Source organism: Gorilla gorilla, chromosome 7 (genome assembly GCF_029281585.2).
Source record: "Gorilla gorilla gorilla isolate KB3781 chromosome 7, NHGRI_mGorGor1-v2.1_pri, whole genome shotgun sequence".
NCBI classification, from domain to species: domain Eukaryota; kingdom Metazoa; phylum Chordata; class Mammalia; order Primates; family Hominidae; genus Gorilla; species Gorilla gorilla.
The window spans coordinates 81,324,227-81,348,047 of NC_073231.2; the positions used below are offsets into that span (position 1 = coordinate 81,324,227).

The 23,821-nt window shown below is 40.1% G+C and overlaps 1 long non-coding RNA gene across 2 annotated transcripts in view; it reads right to left on the minus strand.

The window, feature by feature from the left end:
- Window positions 1-5,995: 5,995 nt before the first annotated feature.
- Window positions 5,996-23,821, minus strand: part of LOC134759031 (uncharacterized) — a 69,386-nt gene continuing 51,560 nt past the window's right edge. The window contains exons 4-8 of one of the 2 annotated variants that reach the window (XR_010134883.1): window positions 17,511-17,608; window positions 16,224-16,351; window positions 13,482-13,825; window positions 7,274-7,350; window positions 5,996-6,766 (exon numbers count right to left, since the gene is read on the minus strand). This is a non-coding gene — a long non-coding RNA (uncharacterized lncRNA). Of the gene's footprint in view, window positions 6,767-7,273; window positions 7,351-13,481; window positions 13,826-16,223; window positions 16,419-17,510; window positions 17,609-18,401; window positions 18,654-23,821 lie in introns of both variants that reach the window. The other variant, XR_010134882.1, reaches the window with a different exon arrangement.

The following is a 23,821-nucleotide window of genomic DNA, read 5'->3' on the forward strand; positions in this document are numbered from 1 at the left end:
GGTAGAGATGGGAATGGCAGTTATAAAATAATTACAAGAACTGGGTTCTAGTTAATGTTTTGCTACTGAGAAGCACTGAGACATAGGCTATTCACCCCGCTTTTGTGATGCTTCATTAGCATATCCGTAAATGGAGAGGAACGGGCCACATAAGCCATATGGCACCTTCTAAAATTCTGTAATTCTATAGCAGCATTATTCACAATAGCCAAAATTTGGAAACAACTCAAATGTACATTAAATCCTGAATGGGTAAATAGAATGTGGTGCATCCATACAATGGAATATTATTTGGCAATACAAAGAATGAAGTCCTGACCCATGCTTCAGCATGGATGAACCTTGAAAACATGATGCTAAGTAAAAGAAGCCAGAGACAAAAGACCACATATTATATGATTCCTTATATGTGAAAGTCCAGAATAGAGAAACCTATAGAAACAGGAATTAGATTAGTGGTTGCCTAGCATTGTGGAAGTGAGGCAGGGAAGCTGAGTGACTATAGGGAGATGAGGGTTTTTTGATAGGCAATAAAATGTTCTTGAATTTATTGCGATGGTGGCTGTATCACTCTGTGCATATACTAAAAATAATTTCATTTACATTTTAAATCAGCAAATTGCAGCATATGTGAATTTTATGTCAATAACATTGTTATTTAAAAATTCTAAAAATTTTTTATATAAATTGGAGTAAGAAAGTCAGAAGACACATTGAATGTTGAATAATGAAGTAACAGTTATTTTCTAATAACATTATATTCACTAAAAGAGAAGATAGCTTTGTAAATATTTTTATTTGTTGCATTTCAGTAATCTAGATTCAGATATAATTTATGAAAGGATGAAAGAAAAAATAAAACTTTTAGGATCAACAGACTGATTTTACCATTCTCCTTTTAACTTCTAAGTACTGACAGTAAAATTATTGTTAATGTTATCGTTTATTGATTGATGAATCATTAAAATATACATGTAATTATCAACCTTGTTTTTAATTTCACCTTATTCTTCTATTAAGGAAAAAGAAGAAGAGTACACGCATTAAGCCACTACTATTAGGCCTTGTACCAACTGAGCTTACGTATAGCATCTGATTCACTCCTCAGGGCAGCCCTTGACAAAAGTAAAACTATCCCAATTTCACAGAAGAATAACTGATGCTTAGAAAGTGTACATTATTTGCACAAAGGTACACAATAACACTAAGCAAATTTTGGATTGAATTCTAAGTCATTAAAAATAATATACAGAAATCAACTTGAGTTTTAACTATGTCTGTCTTCAGTGGCTCTACACAGAGCCTGTTAGATTTATGACTAACTCCCCTACCTAGCACTGAACGCATTTGCTAATCTGATTCTATTTTTAAATGATCTCTCAAGACTATAATCACAAATTCTCCAGCCCATTTTGGGAGTTTTCATACTGTTCTTCAACTAGAATTTCCTTTTCACATATATATTTTGTATTTCCTTAGCAGAGGGCCTTAGCTTAAACTTAAGCTGATATTCTCTCCTATTTGAACATATTTGCTAAATAATGAATGAGGACTTTGGGGATTAATTTTCCTGAACGTGTGAGACTGGAAGAGAGAGGGAAACACAGCAACACTGTTTAACCTGGAGAGAAAATCCCCTGCCATGGGTATGAACATGAGTATTCACACACAGAGCACCACTGCCACCAGCAGTGATGAGTGACTTCCCCTAAGTGGCTTCACAGGTGGCCAACTTCTAGAAGTGATGAACTGATGGACCCAAGAAGGCTATGGGGAGCTGATGTGAAATGCGTGCTCACCCATAGAAATATTAGAATGTGATTTTTCAAGAGATTGAGTTCTTAATGAGAGCAAGCACAAGCTCCATGTTGGTCTCTTCTCCAACTTGCATTTTTCTTTCTTTTGTGCAGTTTCTAAAAGATAAATCATATATTCATTGGGGTTAGTAGTGTGAAAGAAAATAGAATCTTGGGGCCCCAAAACACACTATGACAAGAGAAAGTTAAGCTTGGGAACGGACACCGTTTTCCTTTTGTTCCCAAATAGCTGTAATTTCACAACCCTGTGCCATAGCCCCATTTCCTCTGCTCCCTCTTTTCATGCGGTTACTTTAGCTATGTCAAATGTAGTTGACTGAGCACAGGACAATGCGTCATTGACTTTTTCCCCTACTCCCTCTTCTTCTTATGTAAAATGTAGATTTACTGAAGCTAATCAGAGCCTCACAAGAATGTCACCATCTGCCTCACTGCCTATCCTCCCTCTCTTTTTTCCCTTCCTGCTTGCTTTTTTCCTTTAATACTGAAGTTCCAAAAGCTCCCTGTCGACAAAAAGAGTCAAACTGTAAAATATTTGAAGAGATTTATTCTGAGCTAAATATGAGTTACCAATGGCCTCTGACACATTCCCAGGAGATCCTGACAACCTGTACCCCAGGTGGCCAGCTACAGCTTGGTTTTATACATTTTAGGGAGTCATAAGGCATCAATCAATACATGTAAGATGTACATTGGTTTGGTCCAGAAAGCCAAGACAACTGGAAGTGGGGGCTTCCAAGTCATAGGTGGATTCAAACATTTTCTGATTGGTTGTATTATTATCTAAAGATCTGGAATCAATAGAAAGAAATGTCTGGGCTATGATAATGGGTTGTGGAGAGCAAGGTTTTACCATGCAGATGAAGCCTCCGGGTAGGAGGCTTCAGAAAGAACAGATTGTAAATGTTTCTTATCAGACGTAAAGTGTCTGTTTTACCAGTTCTAAGGTCTCTGTGTTGATGTTAATGCTAGTCAGCTTTGCCTGAATTCCAAAAGGGAGGAAGGTATAATGAGGCATGTCTGACTCCCATGATAGGAGCATCACGGCCTGAACCAGTTTTTCAGGTTAACTTTGGAATGCCCTTGGCTGAGAGGAGGGGTTCATTCTGATGGCTGTGGAGCTTAGAATTTTATTTTTGGTTTACCACCTTTTGGAAAAAAACACAAGTCACAGATACTCTTGGGACTTAAAATTTCCCCAGGGATGTCTTTAACCTTGGCAAAATACCTCTCTATGGATTGAGACCTGCCCCAGTCACTTTTTAGTTAATAGTAAAAATACACATTGCTTCTGTTACGTCAGTTAAAATGCCTGGCTTCAGGATTACATGCTCCAACCTTCTCAGTTTATGGTCACAGCACAGAAGTTACATGGCTTCTTCATGTTAAATCACACATCTAAGTTTAGAAGGAACACCTGGATGGCTTTCAGGCTCTCTTAATTGGAACTTTATAAAAATTCCACATTCTTTGTCTATTCCTGCTCATCTGCAACTGGAAGTGCTATTGGTCAACAACATGGCCACAAAGCAGGTAGTGCAATGGAAAAGGAAAGGAAATTAACATTTGCTAAGTGCCTACTATGTATAAAAACCTGTTCTAGGCAATTTGCATGTTAAACTTGCTTAGTCTTCATAACAACGCATGGGATAGTTGTTAATAGCACTGTCTTGTAGATGGATAACAGAGGCTCACAAAGGTAATTTACCTACTCAGTCAAGCAATTATTAAATGGTAGAACCAGACTATGACTCCAGGTCTGTCTGATTTAGATTCCTTGCTGAAGAAGCCATAAAACTCATCACCTGTCTTTGAATAATCGGGAGGCACCATGGACATAAAACTTTCTTGTGTCTGAGTTTCAAAGATCTATAGATATCTCAAAGAAGTTCAAGTAACAAAAATATGTCAAACATCTCTCTAAAGTGCATATTTCCCAGAGTAAACCCAGTGGCCATTAAGATCTGGCAGGAGATTTTGCCAAAAGATTGGGATGAACCCAAAAAAGACAGCATGAAGAAGTCTTAAATTCTTTTCACATGTGTATCATTTTTATGTTAGCAAGGGGGCCACTTTGATCCTACAATCAGATAACCCAGGAAGTGATTTGGAATTCTTTTAAATATCTGTACCATCCTCAGGGCAGGACACAAGGTCAAGTCTATTATTTTGATTCATGTGAAAAGACTAGAGTCGACGCTAGGCAGTATTGACCTCCTCAGCTTCCAATCTGAGCAGGATGGGAAGTAGCTAAAGATTAACAAAGTAAGCAAACTTGTTTGCTGTACAAACTATGCATAAGTTTGAGGCCAACTTCAGGAATTCTGAACCCTCAGGCTGTGCTATGTAGTTTCCATAACAACTGGTGACAGAAAATGAGGCAAACAGAAGTGACTCACACAAAATGTTTCGGTCCAGTTCTCAGAGGCCAAGTTTGGTCATTGGAGACCTTTAAAGAATAGAGTCATCTCTGTCTTACTAATCACATTCAAAGGGCAAAATGTTCCTCAGAAAGAACAGCTGTCTCCATGGGCCACCAAGGAAGTCTGTTCAATCATCAGTGCAGAACAATGGGGAGTCCCTGCGGTTCACACATGGCTACTCCCTGCCAAGTTCCCTCTGTAAAGGGGCGTTCAAGAACCTCAGAGTGTTACTGCTTGATTGTATTGTACATGGTGACTGACTGCAGTTAGGTCCACAGAGGATTGGGCAGCAAGCTGGTGTCATGTTTTGATGGTTGGGTCAGCATTGCTTCATGGGCTAGGTTCACCTGCCCATGAATCAGGAGTGGGGCAGCGGGGGTAAGGAAGAAAATAAGGGGGCTCTTCTTGATATCCTTAAAAAATGTCTGTAGTTCACAGCAGTCTGCAAACCACTTCCCCCTAACCCTCGTCCTGCAACTACCACAAGTCTGTATAAAGCCTGCCTCTCTGATTTCATGCCTCACTGACCTGTTTTGCTATATCCCAAGGACTTTGTGCACAGCCTCACCCTCAGACAGGTTCTTTGCCCATTTGCACTGCCCTCTGCTCCTTCCATTAATTTCATCCTTTGCACTTCCCTCTACTCCTTCCATTAATTTCATCCTTTCCCACCATCCCCTTAATGCTTGTTGGGACCACATTTCTCTCTTTTTTGAGACGGGGTCTCACTCTCACCCAGGCTGGAGTAGTGGCATGATCTTGGCTCACTGCAGCCTCGACCTCCCAGGCCCAAGTGATCCTCCCACGTCATCCTTCTGGGTAGCTGGGACTACAGGTGCACAACCACAGGATAATTTTTGTAATTTTTGTATAGACAGGGTCTTGAAATGTTGCTCAGGCTGGTCTTGTACTCTTGGACTCAAGAGATGGTGCTCTCTGGGCTTCCCAAAGTGCTGGGATTACAGGTGTGAGACACTGCACCCGGCCACATTTCTTTTATTCTCTCCATTTCTGCTTTTGTTCTTTATCCTATCCTATTTGAATTGCCACACGGCAATTCAAATGAGCTTTTAAAAATATGGACCCACTTTGCCATCTTTCCCTTCAAAATGCTTCACTGACTTTGCCTTACTCTGAGAGTATAATAAAAACTACAGGAACTCCACCCCACGCACCAGGTTTGACTTCCATTCCTAAAGCCACCAGGCTACTTTGGTCTCAGCATTTTTTTTTTTTTTTTTTGAGACAGAGTCTCACTCTGTTGCCCAGGTTAGAGTGCAGTGCAGTGGTGCAGTCTCAGCTCACTGCAACCTCTGCCTCCCAGGTTCAAGCGATTCTCTTGCCTCAGCCTCCCGAGTAGCTGGGACTACAGGTGCCCGCCACTACGCCCGGCTAATTTTAATTTTTTGTATTTTTAGTAGAGATGGGGTTTCACCGTGTTAGCCAGGATGGTCTCGATCTCCTGGCCTCGTGATCCACCTGCTTCGGCCTCCCAAAGTGCTGGGATTACAGGAGTGAACCACCGTGCCCGGCCTGGTCTCAGCCTTTTGTAACCCAGATCCTTCTGTCTCTTCCTCCTATTTTTCACCTAGCTGACCTATTCTTTCCATCTCACTTTTAATACCTTTTTCTCAGTGAGGACCCATGTAAACATAGTGGAAGACGGTACAAAAGTGGAATGATGCCTACTCCTGGGTACTTCCTTTGTCCTCAGGTAGAGACTTCCAAAGTACAACATGCAAGAGACATCCCTTATTTCACAATTTTTGAAACCTGTTGAATCACTGAGTAGGCTATTCACAGAAGGTTGGTGATGCAAGCTCCTTATTATCCCATGCGCAGAGGAAGCTAACACACTTGCTCTGGCTAATTCTGGTCTTGAATCATTTCCTGTTAGCTCTTGAGACTCCTTGCATGTGGTACCAGCTTGCTGAGCAATGATCTCAGTTTATAGCAGGTTGCTTTGGCCTCTGGGATGTCGGTCCTGTGTGGCAGAGCCATGATCCAAGGAAGTTTCCCAGGGAAGCCCTGGGATTTGGAATTGGTGAGTCAGTTGAGACTGACAAAAATCAGTTTGTCAAAGAGAGGCTGTCTGAAAAATATACTGCATGGTGATAAACTGCCTTTTTCCCCCCTTAGGGCAATGCTAAAATTACAAAACAGAAATTCATTCATAAGAAATTCTAATCATAATAAAAATTGAAAATGGAAGTATTTGGAATCTGAAATCTTGATTGTTTTTGTTTTGATGCCTTCAAATTTAAATCAGAGTATGGAAGGAGTGGAAGTTCTTAAGACAAGTTAGTTATAGGCTCACGTATAGAAAAGCAAGCCTCTGAAATAGGCAAAACTCTCTCCATCATTCCAGTAAGGAGAATGAAGCCAAGAGAGGTTAAACGATGTGCCCATTGTCACAGAGCCAACGAATGATGCACGAGGATGGGTCCCCAGAGCCCAGGCTCATGCAGGCTTATGCAGGGGCCGAGACGGTTCTGAGTGCTGTGTTCCCCGGAGAAGACAGGCTTCCTATAAACCAAAAGAAACATTTATATACATAGCCAGTATAATCAAAATGCTGGGAAATCACACAGAAATCTGTTTACTTTTCTAAAATATTGAGTTGGAATAATTGGAACAAAATGTGCCATTCTCTTTATTGGATAACATATTTTAGTATAAATCATATAAAGTTGGCATTTTTGTAACTCAAAAGCAGTGAAACATTGGCAATTTGAAATTACATTTGTCTTTGAATTGGCTGTCTCTCCTGATTCTACTGTATTTTATCTCTGGTTTTAGCACTCAGCACATTACCAAGTACGTAGGAAAAACCCAGGAAATGTTTATAGAAGAAATGAACAAAATGAGATTCTGTTATCTAAGATACAGACAGCCTTGTGTGTTAAGCTTCTTACACAGACATGACATTTTAATAAAATAGATGGTAGCTTTATAAGGGCCTCTTGATAGAGAGGGATGTATGTAGGCTTTGGCAACGAGAAGAGAAGTCAGAATTTCACCTGCAGTACTTACTATGTGAGATCATGGGCAAATTACTTAATCACTCTGACAGCATTTCCTCATTGCAGAATGGGAATGATGATAGATACCTGCAAAGATTATTATGGGAATCAAGTGAGATTGTGTTTATACTGAATCAGTCTTACAGTAGCCACTCAGCAAATGTTATTCTTGATTCCAAATCCTGCTACTAGGTTACCACTTAATGCTTTACATAAAAAAAGTGGAGTTCTAAAAAGGTTGTGTTTTTAATGCTGGCTTCAGCTAAGCAGTGCTGACTAAAATGTTTCTTAGGCAATAAACGTTTTTGAATTATTTTTTGAAACATCATTCAAATAAAAATAGAGAATGAAGCAGCATTTCCCAAGTATTAATGACACGAATGCCTTACTATATTAATACAGCACAGTAATATCAACAGATTGAAGAAAGTAAAAATTCTAGTTGCTTTTCCTTTTTGGGAGAAGCATCTGTGTAATAAGGAATTCTATTTTAATACTGAGAAATGGTAAACTTCCTGTGTTCTAGTTCATTATAATTGCCCCGCCCTTTGAAGATGATAATGGTCTGCAAAACAGAGCTATTTTGGTACCAAGTAAAGCTGCAAAATCTCCCTCATCAGCAAAACTGAAGGAGAGGCAAGGAAAAAGTGTTTATGTTTGCAATTAACTGGGTCTTTTTTGATATTCAATAGTAAGAAAAACAAAGTTTTTGTTGATCTACAACAATTTGATATTTTAGGAAAAAACAATTCACATGGAAAAATGTCTTCAATTTAGTTTTGCTGCCATGTAAGAAGATATTCTTAGTGAAAAAAAAATGTGATGTGCATTCACTATAGGGGAAGATTTTCAGATTTTTTTTGGCTTGTCTTTATTATTGTTTATTTTTGTTTTTGTCTTAGATCTTAACATAGCTTTAACCACTTCCTTTTCCAGGGGTTACAATTGTGTTTATTCATAGAACTAAAGTTCAGTACCTTCTCCCTTTATTCATTTAGAATTCCACAAATATTTACTGATTATTACAACATACATGACACGGGCCTAGACTCAGGGGGACCCAGTGACCTACTAGAAAAAAAGTGTTTTGCCTTCATCAAATTTATATTGGAGGTAATTTCTGCCACCCTGATCATTATCATCTATGTTAATTTATATTTTATTATAATTCATGGTGACACAATGCTAAAATGACCTGGTTTGTCTATGTATTCTGATCTAGTCATTATATAGTACATTGTATATATTATACAATGTATGTATGTACAATGTATGTATACATTATATCTATAGTATATTGTATAGTACATAGTACATTGAATAGGACACATGCACAAACACACTTATATAAGCACACAAATACACATTTAATCCATATGCTATATATATATATGTTTTTTGTTTTTTTTTTTGAGATGGAGTTTCACTCTTGTTGCCCAGGCTAGAGTGCAATGGCACGATCTCGGCTCACTGCAACCTCCACCTCTCGGGTTCAAGTGATTCTCCTGCCTCAGCTTCCTGAGTAACTGGGATTATAGGCGTCTGCCACCATGCCCAGTTAATTTTTGTATTTTTAGTAGAGACAGGGTTTTGCCATGTTGGCCAGGCTGGTCTTAAACTCCTGACCTCAGGTGATCCACACACCTTAGACTACCAAAGTGCTGGGATTGCAGGTGCAAGCCACTGTCCCAGGACTGCCATAATATTTTAAGTTCAATTCAAATTCAATGGAGCAAGTATTTAAGGCCCAACTCTATAACAGACACCATCCAGGGGTTTGGATGAACGTGACCAAGTCCTTCCCTCAAGGAGCCTTCAGTTCGTTGAGGAAAAAGACTTGGAGAGAAAGATTTGCCAGGGAGTGGAGAGAAAAACGGCACTGATGCCCCATCCTGAAACTGAGGAGATGTCATCACAGGGAAGACATTTGACTTAGCTCATAGAAATGTAGAGGATTTGAGTAAGAGTGTGGGAAGAGAACAGTATTTCATGGCGGAGAGAGTAGCCTTGCAGTTCCAAGCTTTGGTTTGCAGAGCAGCAGCTTTGGCATCACCTGGGAGCTTGTTAGAAATGCAGATGCTCAGGCCTCAGGGCACACTTCCCAGACCAAGTCAGAATTTGCATTTTAGCAAGATCCCCAGGTGATTTGTAGATGCTTTAAAATTTGAGACGCACTGGGTAGAACACAGAGGATGAAAAGTCGGGGCCTGTTGGAAGATGGTAACCTGGGCCAAAGTGGTTGGAGCACAGAATCCCAGGCAGGGTGCAAGGAGGAGGCTGGAGAATCAGAGGGAGAAAATGCTGCAGTGGAATCCAAGTAGGATTCTTCAAACTGGGTGGGAGTAAACTCTAGGCAATCAATACTTTCTCCTGGAAACATTAACCGCTTCCTCCTCTGATTGATGATCGTATTTTTCTTTGGTTGTGCTTGCTGCCCTGTTACAATGATTGATCTATGTGTCTGCCTTCCTCCCTCCTCCCACTTTCCCCTGACCCCACTGCTGATATTTTAAAACAGACCTATTTGTCGTTGCATCTCTTGAACCTGGTACTCAAGAAATAACTCAACTGAACTGAGTTGTGACTATGAATCACTGGGTCACACAGTAGCCTATCCTCACGTTGCTTATAGTTCAGTATTGTAGACCAGAAAGAGTTGTCAATCATTCATTAATTCACCAGTTCAACAACTATTCATGGCATGCCAGGCACTTTCTACCTTCCCCGTCTGGTTCCTGAGAATGTCTCCCTGCCACCACCTCTCAGCACCCTGGTCCCTCAGACCATCTGACCACTCTGAACAAAGCACATGAGTATTGATCCCATCAGCAGCAACAAGCTCTGCATACCAAGCACCTTCTCAAGAGAAAATGAGATTTCTGCTTCCACTGACACATAAAAAGATTACTAGCATTAATGACAGAAGATGCCAGTGCCCATGGATGATGGAGACAACACTAGCTGTACTTAGTAAGAGCTAAAATCTTCAGAAAAATCTTTCTAAATTCTGGGCCAGGACAGAGGAAGAATGGTATTAAAGCAACAAGAAGGGCAACGGCAGCTGGGAGCGGTGGCTTACGCCTGTAATCCCAGCACTTTGGGAGGCCAAGGCAGGTGGATCACAAGGTCAGGAGATCCAGAACATCTTGGCCAACACGATGAAACCCCGTCTCTATTAAAAATACAAAAATTAGCCAGGCGTGGTGGCACGCGCCTGTAGTCCCAGTTACTCTGGAGGCTGAGGCAGGAGAATCGGTTGAACCTGGGAGGCAGAGGGTGCAGTAAGCCGAGATCGCGCCACTGCACTCCAGCCTGGGCAAAAAGAGCTAAACTCTGTCTCAAAAAAAAAAAAAAAAAAAAAAGAAGGGCAAGGGCATTCCAGGAAGATAGAATGGGAATAAATATAAAATCCAAGATAATGTTTAGGGGAGTGTAGGAAGAGTGATCAGAGCACACAGATCTTCAGATATATTAAAAAGGGTCTAGTCTTAAGCTAGGTAGTGTTTTTTACAGTAGTCTTTAACCTGCACCTGCATTTTATATTTCTCCTTTATACGTATGGTATATTCTATATATTTCTAAAAATCAAATATAAATAAGACAGAAAAAGAAAATGAAGCAGCAGGAATGCTTTGTGACAAGTTAGTTAATCTGGCCTGTGATAGATGCTGAAGAAAGTTTTTTTTTTAATTAACTGAGTCCACATTTATTTATTTATTTATTTTGTGCTTTTGCGACAGGGTCTTGCTCTTTTGCAGTGAGGGCATAATCATGCTCACTCCAGCCTCAACCTCCCGGGCTCAAGCGATCTTGATCCTCCCACCTTAGCCTCCCGAGTAGCTGGGACTACAGGTGCACACCACCACACCCAGCTAATTTTTGTATTTTTGTAGAGACAGGGTTTTGCCACGTTGCCCATGCTGGCCTTGAACTCCTGGGCTCAGGTGACCCACCTATCTCGGCCTGGGAGGTAGTTTGGGAAAGTGCTGGGATTACAGGCATTAGCCACTGTGGCTGGCCAGTCCATGTTAAAGCAATGTGCTAGGTAGGTTTAGAGAGACCAGATTACAATGGGCCTTGAATGCCCAGCTAAGGAAGCTGGACTTAATACTGTAGGCAATGGGTAGACTTTGAAAGTGCTGAGCAGGGAAGTTATGTGTGTAGAGTGGCATTTTAGAAAGCTAAATCTAGCTGTAATATAAAAGACCCACTGAAGGGTAAGAGCAGAAGGCAGTGAACTCCTTTAGCTATTGCAGCACTCTAGTGGAAGATGCCCAGTGAAGGTGACTATGACCCCGGAGGGAAATGATTAATTGGGAAATCATAATGCAGAGGATGAAGCCAATGCATCTTCAAATTCTGGTGATGCTTTCTCCCTAATTACCTCTGACACTCAACTACTTTCCATCTCTTCTTCATATGCTCTAATCTAGACAACTACAGTAGCTGCCTAAAGCATGTTACGCTCTCTACCCTCTGGTTCTTCCCCAAAATGCTGCCAGCTTGACCTTTTAAAAACACGAATAAAAATATTGATATTCTCTAGCTTGAAAGTCTACAATGGCTCTATTAGCATTATCTATAACACAATGTAAACTCTAACCCAGCCTCAAGTGCTTTGGCCCTGCCTATCTCCATTTCCAGCTCATGCTATTCTTTCTCCTGCTCTCTGAGTTTAAGCAACATTGCTCCAGAAAATTGCTCTAATTTTATTGAACATGTTATGCTTTTTCCAAAATAGAATCTTGTTTTAAACTAGTTCCCCTCTTTAAAATGCTCCTTTCTCCATCTTTTGCCAGGATAACTTCTCATCCTTTTCACTGTGGCTTATAATGCAGATGAGTGTAATCTTAGTCCCCCTGTAAGCCTGTAAATCTGCAATATTTTAAAGGTCACTAAATAATTTGGAAATTGAATGATGCGAACATTTCTAAAAAAAAAGTGAATTCTTTTTTGAATTATTGTGTTTTGTTACTGAAATTCAAACCACATTTTTTTAACTTCCTTTTTTAAATTGTAGCTTTATTTACCACTTCAACTACATTTAGGTAAATAGTTTAGGGGCATAAAGTACATTTAAATGCTGAGAAACTATCATCTAACTCCAGAGCTCTTCTCTTTTCCCAAACTGAAACGCTGTACCCACTAAACATTAACCCCTCATTTCTCCTCTCCTGAGCCCAGCCTCTATGAATTTGGCTACTCGAGGCATCTCATATAAGTGGAATCATACAGTATTTGTTCTTTTATGATTGACTTAATTCACTTTGCAATAATGTCTTCAAGGTTGACCCATGTTGTAGCCTGTGTTAGAATTCTCTTCCTTTTTAAGGATGGTTCATATTCCATTGTATGTATATACCATTTTTTGTTTATCCATTCATGTGTTGATGAACATGAGTGTTGTTCTCACATTTAGACTATTGTAAATAATGCTGCTAGGAACACAGGTGTATCTACTCATGTTCCTAATTTCATTTTTTTTATATATTACCAGAAGTGGAATTACAGGATTTCTGTGACAATTCTACGCTTCATGTTTTGAGGAGCTGTTGAACTATTTTCCACAATGGGTGTGCCATTTTACAATCTTGCCAGTAGTGCACAATGGATCTAATTTCTCCACCTTCTCTTCAATACTTCTTTTCCATTTTTTTTACTTGCCATCCTAATGAATGTGGAGCCCATACCACATTTTGTAACACAGTTATAAATTTAGGAGTTAGAAGGTCTGTCATCTCATTTAGTCTCTTATGTTCCAGAAGAAGATGAAACCCAGAATTTTAAGTGCCTTATCCCATGTCACCTATCAGAATGGGGCTAGAACCAGGTCTCTTCTTTGCCGATGTTTCATAGAGCCTCTTAGACATGGTATATAAGACTATGGGAAAAAAAGCAGTTAAGCGTCAGACTTGAGAATACATCAGAGCTGACATAAAATCATATATGAAATCGAGATGGAAGTCTGACTTTATACTCTCCTACCTTACGAAGTTAGACTAGCACCAGAAAAGTTCGTGAACCTCCAGAGCTTCAGTTTCCTGATCTATCAGATGCACATAGTAATACTTGCCTTGTAGAAATTTTGAAAAGATTAAATTAAATTATTCAAGATCGTATATAGTCCTGAAGCTATTTAGACATTGAAAAAATATTCCTTCCACTGCCAACATCTAGCACAATTTGGGATACATGTTAGGTGCTAAACCAACACTTACTAATTTGACTTGCTTTGACAACAGGGTCTAAAACTGCTTTAGGCTTCAGATTTCTTCTGGCAATTTATTTCCAATTTAGGGTGGGTGCTAACAAAAGGTCAGAGGAACAACGAAAGCAGATGGTCTTCCTGAAGCGTGTGCCAAAAGGATTTGTGAGTGTATTGGGGTGACGTCTCCACCCATCGCACAGCTTGGAGGCTCAAGGGCAGATCCCCAACATTGTACTGGTCCCTTCCTGAGCACTCCCTGGTGCAGACTCCAAGTCTGACAAGGAAAATGTGCTGTGATCATCCTACGGGGGACAGAGCAGCTGCTCCAAGGTGGAGTCTATTGTCAAGGTCCTCCTGGTAACAAAAAGAGGAAAAGGTCTATCAAAGCATTTCCTGCCCGCGGGAGCCATGTGCTTCCATTAATTCTTTTCCCTGAGTCAGTCTGTCTCCCTCAGCTCATGTCTCTCCATGTCCACTGTCCAGAGAAAAGAACAGGCATTTTTAGCAGTTGATTTAAAAACCTTTCCACAAAGTGAGGTTAACGAGAGGAACAAGCTCAGATATTCAGTGGTATGCATCTATATATTTCATAAGGAAGCTGGCACTAAGAAAGGGTGGTTTACGGCAGTTATGATTTTTCAGAAATCTGCTCATGCCCTTCAACTGCTTTGGCACTGCCATGGGTACCTGAGGATAAGAGAGATGTCTCTGCCATCTCTGCACCATCAAGAAATTACAGAAAAACCACAGTGAATATTCTCTGAATATTACATTGGTAACATTCACACATTATAGAAAAAATTAGTTAGTGATGGGAGTGAGTAAACAGTATTTCTCAATGAGTGACTGAGTTTGGTGAATCAAATTTGTTAGCCATGGGAGTCAATAAAAATATATTTCTAAATGAGTGACTGAGTTTCATGAACTAATTGAATCTCAGTTCAGGGAAGAAGGCCTGGAGGGTGACTCTGATGAATAAGGTAAAATGTGGTCATTTATAGTGCGCCCTGTTCCAGAAAAGATAATGTCACAAAGAAAGAAGATGGTGAGCATGGTGTCTACAAACAGAGCAAAGAGAAAGAATTTGACAAATGCTTATCCAGCACTGTTATGATGAAAGCCCCTAAGTGCTAATATGGCAGATTGCAAAAAATGGTGGAAGAGAGTCAAGATGCCGTGGCCAACGACCTGCCAATCGGACAGGTGAGTGAAGTCATCCTATATCACCCAGCTACCAACTGACCACAGATGCCTGAGAGAGCTCAGCAGACAAGAGCTGAGTTGGCCCAGGCCAGAAGAACCCAAGCTGACCCACAGAATCATGAGTTAAATTGAATGCTTGTCATTTTAAGTTGCTAAGCACTGGGGCAGCTTGTTATGCAGCAAAAGGTAAATGTTGTAGTGGTCAGTAGCTAAGAGGTCTCTGCTGTGAAGCTAATCCTTCAAACCTTGCCAAAACCAGGGAGAAATTGCCTTCAAGACTCTTGATCTTGCTTGGCTTTCACTTATAATTTTTCCTCCTCCTTGGCACTTAAATTTTTCCTATGGATGAATAAATTAATGGTCCTACATTATCTGTTTATTTATTAATTAATTTATTTATTATGTTTTGAGACAGGGTCTCACTCTGTCACCCAGGCTGGAGTGCAGTGGCATGGTCCTGGCTCACTGCAGCCTCAAATTCCTGGGCTCAAGCAATCCTCCCACCTCAGCCAGGCCCCCAAGTAGCTGGGACCACAGGCACATGGCACCACACCCAGCTAATTATAAAATTTTTTGTAGAGATGAAGTCTTGCTATGTTACCCAGGATGGCCTTAAACTCCTAGGCTCAAGAAATCCTCCCACTTTGGCCTCCCAAAGTATTGAGGTTACAAGTGTGAGCCACCAAGCCTGGTCCTTGTTCATATTGCAGGCTGAGAGTTTAGTTGGCATAATTAAGTCTTCCCATCTCTCAACCATGGTGCCTAGAGTATTGAATTTCTGGTGTTTCTTAGCTGAAGAGCAGAGTTTTGAGTGGTTATGCCTCTGGCATGCACTTGTCCTGCCCAAGTAACCAGCTCTGTCTTATTTGTGTTGAATTTTTACAAACCTCTCTAACAGCAAAAATGAGCCCCTAAAATTGAAAGAGAAAAATTTAATCACTTTCTTATATCAATTTAAATTTTTTTAAAGGTATAAAGGAATAGTAACTGAAATACATAAGAAATCTATCCAATATATACAGAATCCTGGTCTTGATGTCCCTCAAGGATGACAGAGAGTCCACATGCCAGGCTAGATAATCATTGAAGAATCCCAGGCCTCTTTGATCCTGTAAACAAGGTGAGGATGTAGGTATCTTCATCTTCCAAATATATGTAGAATGAAATGACAACACTGGCTTATGTCTACTCAGCACGATCATGTGATCATTAACAATGAAAAGTTAAAAACCAGATATTCAGACTGTTATTTTGGCCACAAGGTATCCCACCCTTGCTTGGCTAATTTATTTTAGTCAATTGATTTTATGAAGTTATTTTTCTGTGTCAAAGTAATAGGGTCTTCAGAGTTGATATGATATACATTTAGTAATTTTCTTCTCAAATTGAAATTAGATAGTAGCCAATGGCATTTGATCTCCAACAACATCGTGCAGGGCTCTATTCCACCAAGATTCCCACACTTCTTGAGCACAGATTATGAAGCACTCTAAACTCATTCTATTCATGCTGAAATTCTTACTATATAAGGTAAGATAGATAGAATTACTTTTGTGATGAGCACAGCCTTTTTCCTCGTATATCACTTGGAGATTTTAAACCTTCCCAGCGTTGCTCCCTTCCCTCCTTTCACTCACCCAAATGAAATGCCCAGCGCTGTGACATATGACCCTGAAGCTGGAAGGAGAATAGGAGAAAACAATAAGAGAACTTGTTCACTTCCACTGAACATTTGAAGCCATTCCTGTATAATGAAAAGCAAACAAAGTTTTTAGTGGCAGAAATGCACCATTGCACAATGCCATTTCGACATGGCTCTTTCAGCATGAACTGTGGTTCATCCCCGGGTTCAGCTATTCAATGCTAATGGAACACTGTTGACTTAGCCCTCCTTAGAGATGCTTAAGAGACAAAAAGGGTACAGATGTTGACTTCAGAGGTTAATAAACAAATACCTCATTTTTAAGGGATATTTGTGTGTTCATGTTCAGAAAACACTTATGAGGAACCCACCCCACGCCAGAGCCTGTGCAAGAAGCTTTGTAGAACTCAACCATGAGCAAAGTGTTGTCCTGGTCCCCAAGGGCCTTACCTTCACAGATATCATACTTAACTTGTGGGTGTTTTCACATATGTTGCCTTATGTTATGCTTACAACAAGCAAGAGAAAGAAATACAAAGATGTTAGGAGCTGAACTCTGTTTCCCCAACCAAAATTTACGTGTTGTGGTCTTAATCCCCAGTACTTCAGAATGCAACTGCATTTAGAGACAGGGCCTTGAAAGAGGTTGGTAAGTTAGACTAAAGTATTTAAAGTGGGCCCTAATTCAATATAACTAATGTCCTTATAAGAAGAGGAGATTAGGATATGGACACACACAGAGGGAAGACCATGTGAAGACACAGGGAGAAGATGGCCATGTACAAGCCAAGAAGAAACCAACCCAGTTGACAGCTTGATCTCAGACTTTCCCCCTCCAGAACTGTGAAGAGGTAAGTTTCTGTTGTTTAAGCCACCCAGTTGGTGGTACCTTGTTACAGAAGCCTTAGTAAACTAATACAGAAGGTATTATTGTCCCTATTTTATAAATGTTAAAGTGAGGTTATGAGACATTAAGTAATTTACTCAAAATTTACACATACCTCATAAATAGCTGAGGCAGGATTAGAATCCAGGTCTTCGTAAACCCTATAAACTCCTCTACTGATCTTTCTACTGCCAACCACGCTGTACGCACATTGAGCTATCCCACTATGTAACAGCCAAGACCAGGGCTAGGAAAAATTAAGATGTTTTTCTTAGTGAAATACTACCTTTGGTTGTTTTCTTCCTTACCAATTTCAGGTGTTCTCTGTCCTTGGTTTCAATCTTTCTGTTCTTCTGCCACTCTCCTTGTATGATTAAAACCACACGATCTCAGTGGAAGATATTTGCTGTTAGGAAGAAAGTGCTTTGTTAAATGCTAGTATTCTAGTTTATAGAAGTGACTGCTAGTGATAAGTGCTACTCATTCTTTTTTTTTTTTTTTTTTTTTGACAGGGTCTCACTCTGTTGCGCAGGCTGGAGTGCAGTGGTGCGATCACAGCTCACTGCAGCCTCGACTGCCTAGGCTCGAGGAATCCTCCCACCTCAGCCTCACCATCCTTGTATTTTTTTGTAGGCAGGGTTTTGTCATGTTGCCCTGGCTGGTCTTGAACTCGTGAGCTCAAGAGATCCTCCTGCCTCGGCCTCCCAAAGTGCTGGGATTACAGGCGTGAGTCATCACACCCAGCCTAATTCTTACTTTTGAAAAGACAAATTTCTCTGGACTAAGAAATGAATCTCCATTTAAGCAGGCAAGTGGTAAATATATTTAGGGGGAGACAGCCCTTACATTCTTTGGAAAAATGTGTTTTCATTGCTGCAACCGTATGCTTTATGGGAGCCTGATGGGAGTTAGATAATGATGTGATCATTGTGAGTTGGTAGGATTTCTTCAAACAAATAAAATTTAGAGCAAAATCAAAATGATGGTATTATTTGAATTAGAGATAGTAGGAATAAGGTATTCCACAATAAAGTCCTAGTCACATTTTGCTGCAGTTGTTCGGTCCGAAAGGTATTGAGGCCTGCAATATGCCTGGGGATACATGGATGAACTGAAATGAGCCGTGTCCTCACACCGTGCACAGTTTGTGATTTTAATCTAGGTCAGTGCTTCTCAATATGACTGAGCAGCAAAATCACCTGGTGAGTGAGTGAAGCATGGAGCTAGCAGGTGTCCAGCCCCAGAAACTCTGAATCATTAAGTCCAAAGGCCTGGATTTTAAAAGTCCCCAAGGAGACTGTAATAAGAGTAGGCCTGGAAACAGTTGTTCTGTCCTAGGTATTCTGCAATGTCAGGGGAAGATGGTCCTCAGACACAGCATTTCAGATACTGTGGCTGCCAGTACCCTTCAGGATCACTAGGCTTCTCTGGAATCTTTCAGATGATAAAACCTGGGCATAAATAATAAACATAGACAAATTGCAAAAAAATTTAAAGGATAGGTAGTGGTAAGAAACAGAAGCTTTCTTTTTGGTCAAGCATACATGTATCAGGGTAGATAAATATCAGACCGAAATTCAAGAAAGAAAAAACCCAGAATGAATTAATTAACATAAATACATACTGTAATTATTCTCCTCAAAATATATTTATTTTTGGAGGGTATCTGTATTAGTCTGTTTTTACACTATTATAAAGATACTCCCTGAGACTAGATAATTTATAAACAAAAGAGGTTTAATTGACTCACAGTTCCACATGGCTGGGGAGGCCTCAGGAAACTTGCAATCATGGCGGAAGGTGAAAGGGAAGCAAGGCACGTCTTACATGATGGCAGGAGAGAGAGAGGTCAGGGGAAACTGCCACTTTTATACCATCAGCTCTCATGAAAACTCTCTCACTATCACAAGAACAGCATTGGGGAAACTGTCTCCATGATCCAATCACCTTCCACCAGGTCCCTCCCTCAACCTGTGGGGATTACAATTCAAGAGGAGATTTGGGAGGGGACACTGAGCCAAACCCTATCAGTATCATTTTCAATTAATGACAGAATTAATATGGTAAAACAAATTCTAACTAATGCCATGAAATCAAACCCTCTTTCTTGGTCTTTATATTATGAAGTGCTACCAACAGAAGAGCCAATGTAACATAAGAAATAGTTCCATATATCTCATGTTCTTTATAGTTGACTGTAGAGCTTTGTACAAATACCTAGTCCTAAAAACAATGCCTGGAGAGTTTGGGACCAAGAATCTCTATTTTTAAAACTTTACATATGAATGCAATTCTCACCAACAGTGGAGATTGTCTCAGTGACTCTGTCATTGCTTGGCTATGGAAGAGATAGTCAAAATATTGCCAGCCAGCCAGCCCTGGCACAGGCACCAACCAACCAGAATGGAGGCAGGCTATTAAAAAGCAGAGATATACATACAAAAACTGATTTTCCTCACATTGTGCCTTCAGCAACCACTGGCTAAAGATGAAAACTTTTAAATTAGGCCTTTATCATACTTAAGAGAAATTCTTATCATATATGGAATACCAACTGGTCCAGAAAAAAATCCTATCACGTAAGGTGGCACAGTTGCTATTTCCCATTGATGTAGAATATAAGAGCTGATAAAGGTCACAGACATCATCCATCTGGTCTAGCTGTTTTTTTTCTTACAGATGAAACCCAGAGATAAAAAAGGAATTTGTCTAAGGCAGGGTCGGGAAAAACCCCAGAATTCCAGGCTCAGTCTGGGGTTGTTTGCTCAACACGATGCTATTGTCCACAGATGAGGAAACAAAAGCTCAGGGAAAAAAACTGATATGCTTCTAGTAGGATTATGTGTCTGTAGTGTGTGTGTGCACATGTGTGTGCATGTGTCTGTGTGCACATGTGTGTGTATGTGTGTGTGCATGCTTGTGTGTGTGTAAGGAGTACAGAGGGGAGAAAGCAGCTACACTAAAAGTCTTCTGATTACTCATCCACTTTTAATTTAAACAACAACAACGACAACAACACTGCTAAATCTTACTGGCACAGGATGCTTATTTCCAAAGCTCTGTAACATAGTTTTGCCAGTACTTTGCTGAACCATATCCACTGTCAATGTGTATAGACATTGAAATAGAACACATTTGCATTACCCATGATAATCACTTAAAATATCTGGAAACTGTTTGCAGAAGAGTTTTTCAAGACAAAAAAAAAGAGCTTATAACCATTTATTTATAATACTTGTTAAATAATAAGACTCATTATAAGGATCAGGTGTAGTCACAATTTCTTAAATATTTAATTGGGCAATATGTTAGTTTGCTGTTTCCACAATCTGGCCTCACAATGCTTTTCTTCATAATCTTTTACTTCTGTTTTATCTTCAGCTGCCACATTGCTGCCCACTGTTATTGAACTGCAAAGGTCCTCTATAGCTTTTCATTCAGTGTGAAGCTACAGAGTTCTGCAGAATCTGACCAAGTTCAACTGCTAGATGGTGGATTATTTTTCAAGCTATTAACCGTATCTTTTCCTAGGACCCAATACACAGTAGCTAGACAGTAAATGTTACTTTTAATGTTTCTCTATTACCTCCAGAATATATAAAATTAATACTTACACTTGTCATTTAAAACCCAGCTGCCTTTCTTTTTTTCAAGATGGAGTCTCGCTCTGCAGCCCAAGCTGGAGTACAGTGGCGCGATCTGGGCTCACTGCAACTTCCGCCTCCCAGGTTCAAGTGATTCTCACGCCTCAGCCTCTCAAGTAGCTGGGATTACGGGCACGCACCACCACACCGTGCTAATTTTTGTATTTTTTACTAGAGACAGGGTTTCACCATGTTGGCCAGGCTGGTCTGGAACTCCTGACCGCAAGTGATCTGCCTGCCTCGGCCTCCCAAAGTGCTGGGCTTACAGGAGTGAGCCACGGCACCCGGCCCTGGCTGCCTTCCTAATTATTAGCTGGGAATGCTTAGGCCCCTAGTCAGACTGAACCGCCTGGAGATTCTCAAGTACTCTTTCCTGCCTCCTTGTCTTTGCAAATACTATAGGCATAGGCTGAAATAAAAATTTTTCTCTCTACTCCCCCAACTCCTACTTTCAAACAGGGAAAATTCTCTGTGGAATTTGCTAGGGTCTCCTCCAACTGGATTAGGCCTTCTCCAATTCTCCTGCTACTCCCCAAACACACAGACATACAGACACAGACACACACAAGCACACACACACAAACACAAACACACGCGCGCGCACACACACACACAAACACACGCGCGCGCACACACACACACACAAACACACGCTCGTGCGCGCACACACACACACACATAATTCCTGCCTTATGCTTCCAGAGCATTTGTCTAAACTCCCATCACACTTCTCACCGTGTGATACCCCTTTTAAAAACCTTTCCTGTTCTTCTGATATGGAGAACCAGGATCCATTCTGGCCATGGAGGCTCCCACATATGGGTGCTTACTATATTTTTGTTGCATGAATGGGTAAGATACAAATGCTGCCCTGCCCCCCACATCTGTTCTGCTGGGAATCCATACAGGCTGTTCTGAGAAACCCTCATGTGGAGTATAGAAAGGTCAATTAAATACTCTGAAAAAACATGCAATCCCCAGGCCATGGCTTCATTATTAGTTTACTAGCAGATGAAATTTTCTAAGGGAATGTCAATTGCGTACCCTGGTTACCCTCCAATGATGAGAAAAATATAGTCAACCATACACCCTGGACCCCTTTCTCAGAAAATACTATCTTCTGGACAAATCCCCCTTTGCTGTGGGCCAGGGGATGAACTGAGTGAATAAAATATTGAATCCATGGTTTCTGAGTTCCTTCAATGAACAAACTAAGACCCAAAGCTTACGTATGGCCCTGTGTTCCAGGATGCTAATACAAGTGTTATTTTAACTGCAGGCTTGAAAGACTATATCTAAGCACATCCTTGATACAATTAAAACTATTAAACTAAGACTCTTTCCCCATGTAGCACATGTAACAAATAAATAGACAAACATACCCAGGTCTGATAAAAGTGATGCTTCAGATGCCAGGCCTTCCTGTCTTCATGACTGACTAACATAGAAGTATCGTTACTTAAAACAAAAAGAGAAGCTTGGTTTCTCCTAAAGAACCAGTATAGTCTAGTGGCTGGGAATGAAGGCCAGAGTTCCTGGATTTGATTTCTGCAGTTATTAGCTGCGTGTCATTGACCAAGTTACTGCACCTCTCTGTGCTTCGGTTTTATTACTATATTACACATGCACATGCCCTTAGCATTTATGTCATGGCACTAACTAAGTGATGTATTAGTAATACACAAAAAAACACTTGGAAAATTGTCTGACTGAGAGTAAACACTCAGTGAAAGTTATTATTGTGATCTCATGATACAAATATGATTAATGAGCTATTTAATCTTTGCTGCTTTTATTTCTTCAATTACAGTGAGATGTCCTGAGATATATTTGTTTATCCTTGTGCCATAAATTTCTAAACTGAACCAATCCTCCCCGTTCTAATGATGTTTATTTTCACCTCACATTAAGTAATGAATGTATTATGAAGCTAAAAATCATCCTTGTGCAATTAAATTGATTCCGACTTTTGTTCTCCACGAATGGTAAAGACAACACGTTTGTGATAATCTACTGGATGTGTTATTACTCTCCATACCATTGTGGAGTGCATCCAAATTGCTTTTAAATTTGTCTCCCATGTTACAGCCTTGAAATCAGAAAATAACGTAATATACTGCAAGAAAACAACTTAATACATGCTAATGTGAAAAGAGGAGAAGATATACTTTGTACCCTAATGAAAACAACAGTGGCAGAGTAAATAGTTATGAGTATGTATAATACACTTAACTCTTGAACTACATTTAGCATCCAAGTGTGCTTCAATTTTTGAATAGAAAACAAAGATTTTCACTGATGGGCCCTATCAAGAGAAGGAAGTTATTTCTAGCACACGCAGTGAACATTAAGAAAGCTCAGTTCATAAGGACGGGAAAGTAGGGTTATGGAGCCAAGGGCCTCTTTACAGCCTTCTCTTTCATACTCCCGTAACACAGCACAGTAAAAATGAAACAGGGAAAATTTCTATGGAATTGTCTACGATGTCCCCAGCCTGGGTTAGGCTTCCTCCAATTCTCCTGCTACTCCGCAAACCCTTTTTCTGTTTATAACTTTTTTTGGAGTTATAGCTGTCTCTACAAATCTCGTGAAAATTATCAATATTCCTCCTAGAAAAATGCACACACACACACACACACACACAATTTTGCATATTAATGTGTTATCTTCCTGAATGCTCTCTTGGAAAGAACTCATTTTTAATAAAGTGCTTTGCATTATCTTCAGTGAACGAGTAAATTACTATTTGAAAATAGAATTTGCCATTTGATTTTCTTTTTAAAAACATAGTATTTATAATCCTGACTTGTAACCCTCCCAGCAGATGTGAGGTAGTTCACTTGTTTTGACTTACTGTGATCAGCATTTTGAAAAACACTTTAGGTGTTTCTAAAATGCTTAACTTCTGGAAAAATTTTATTTTTGTTAGGAAAGCATAGCAGGCATTTACGTATGCTGTCCTAGAAACATTTTAT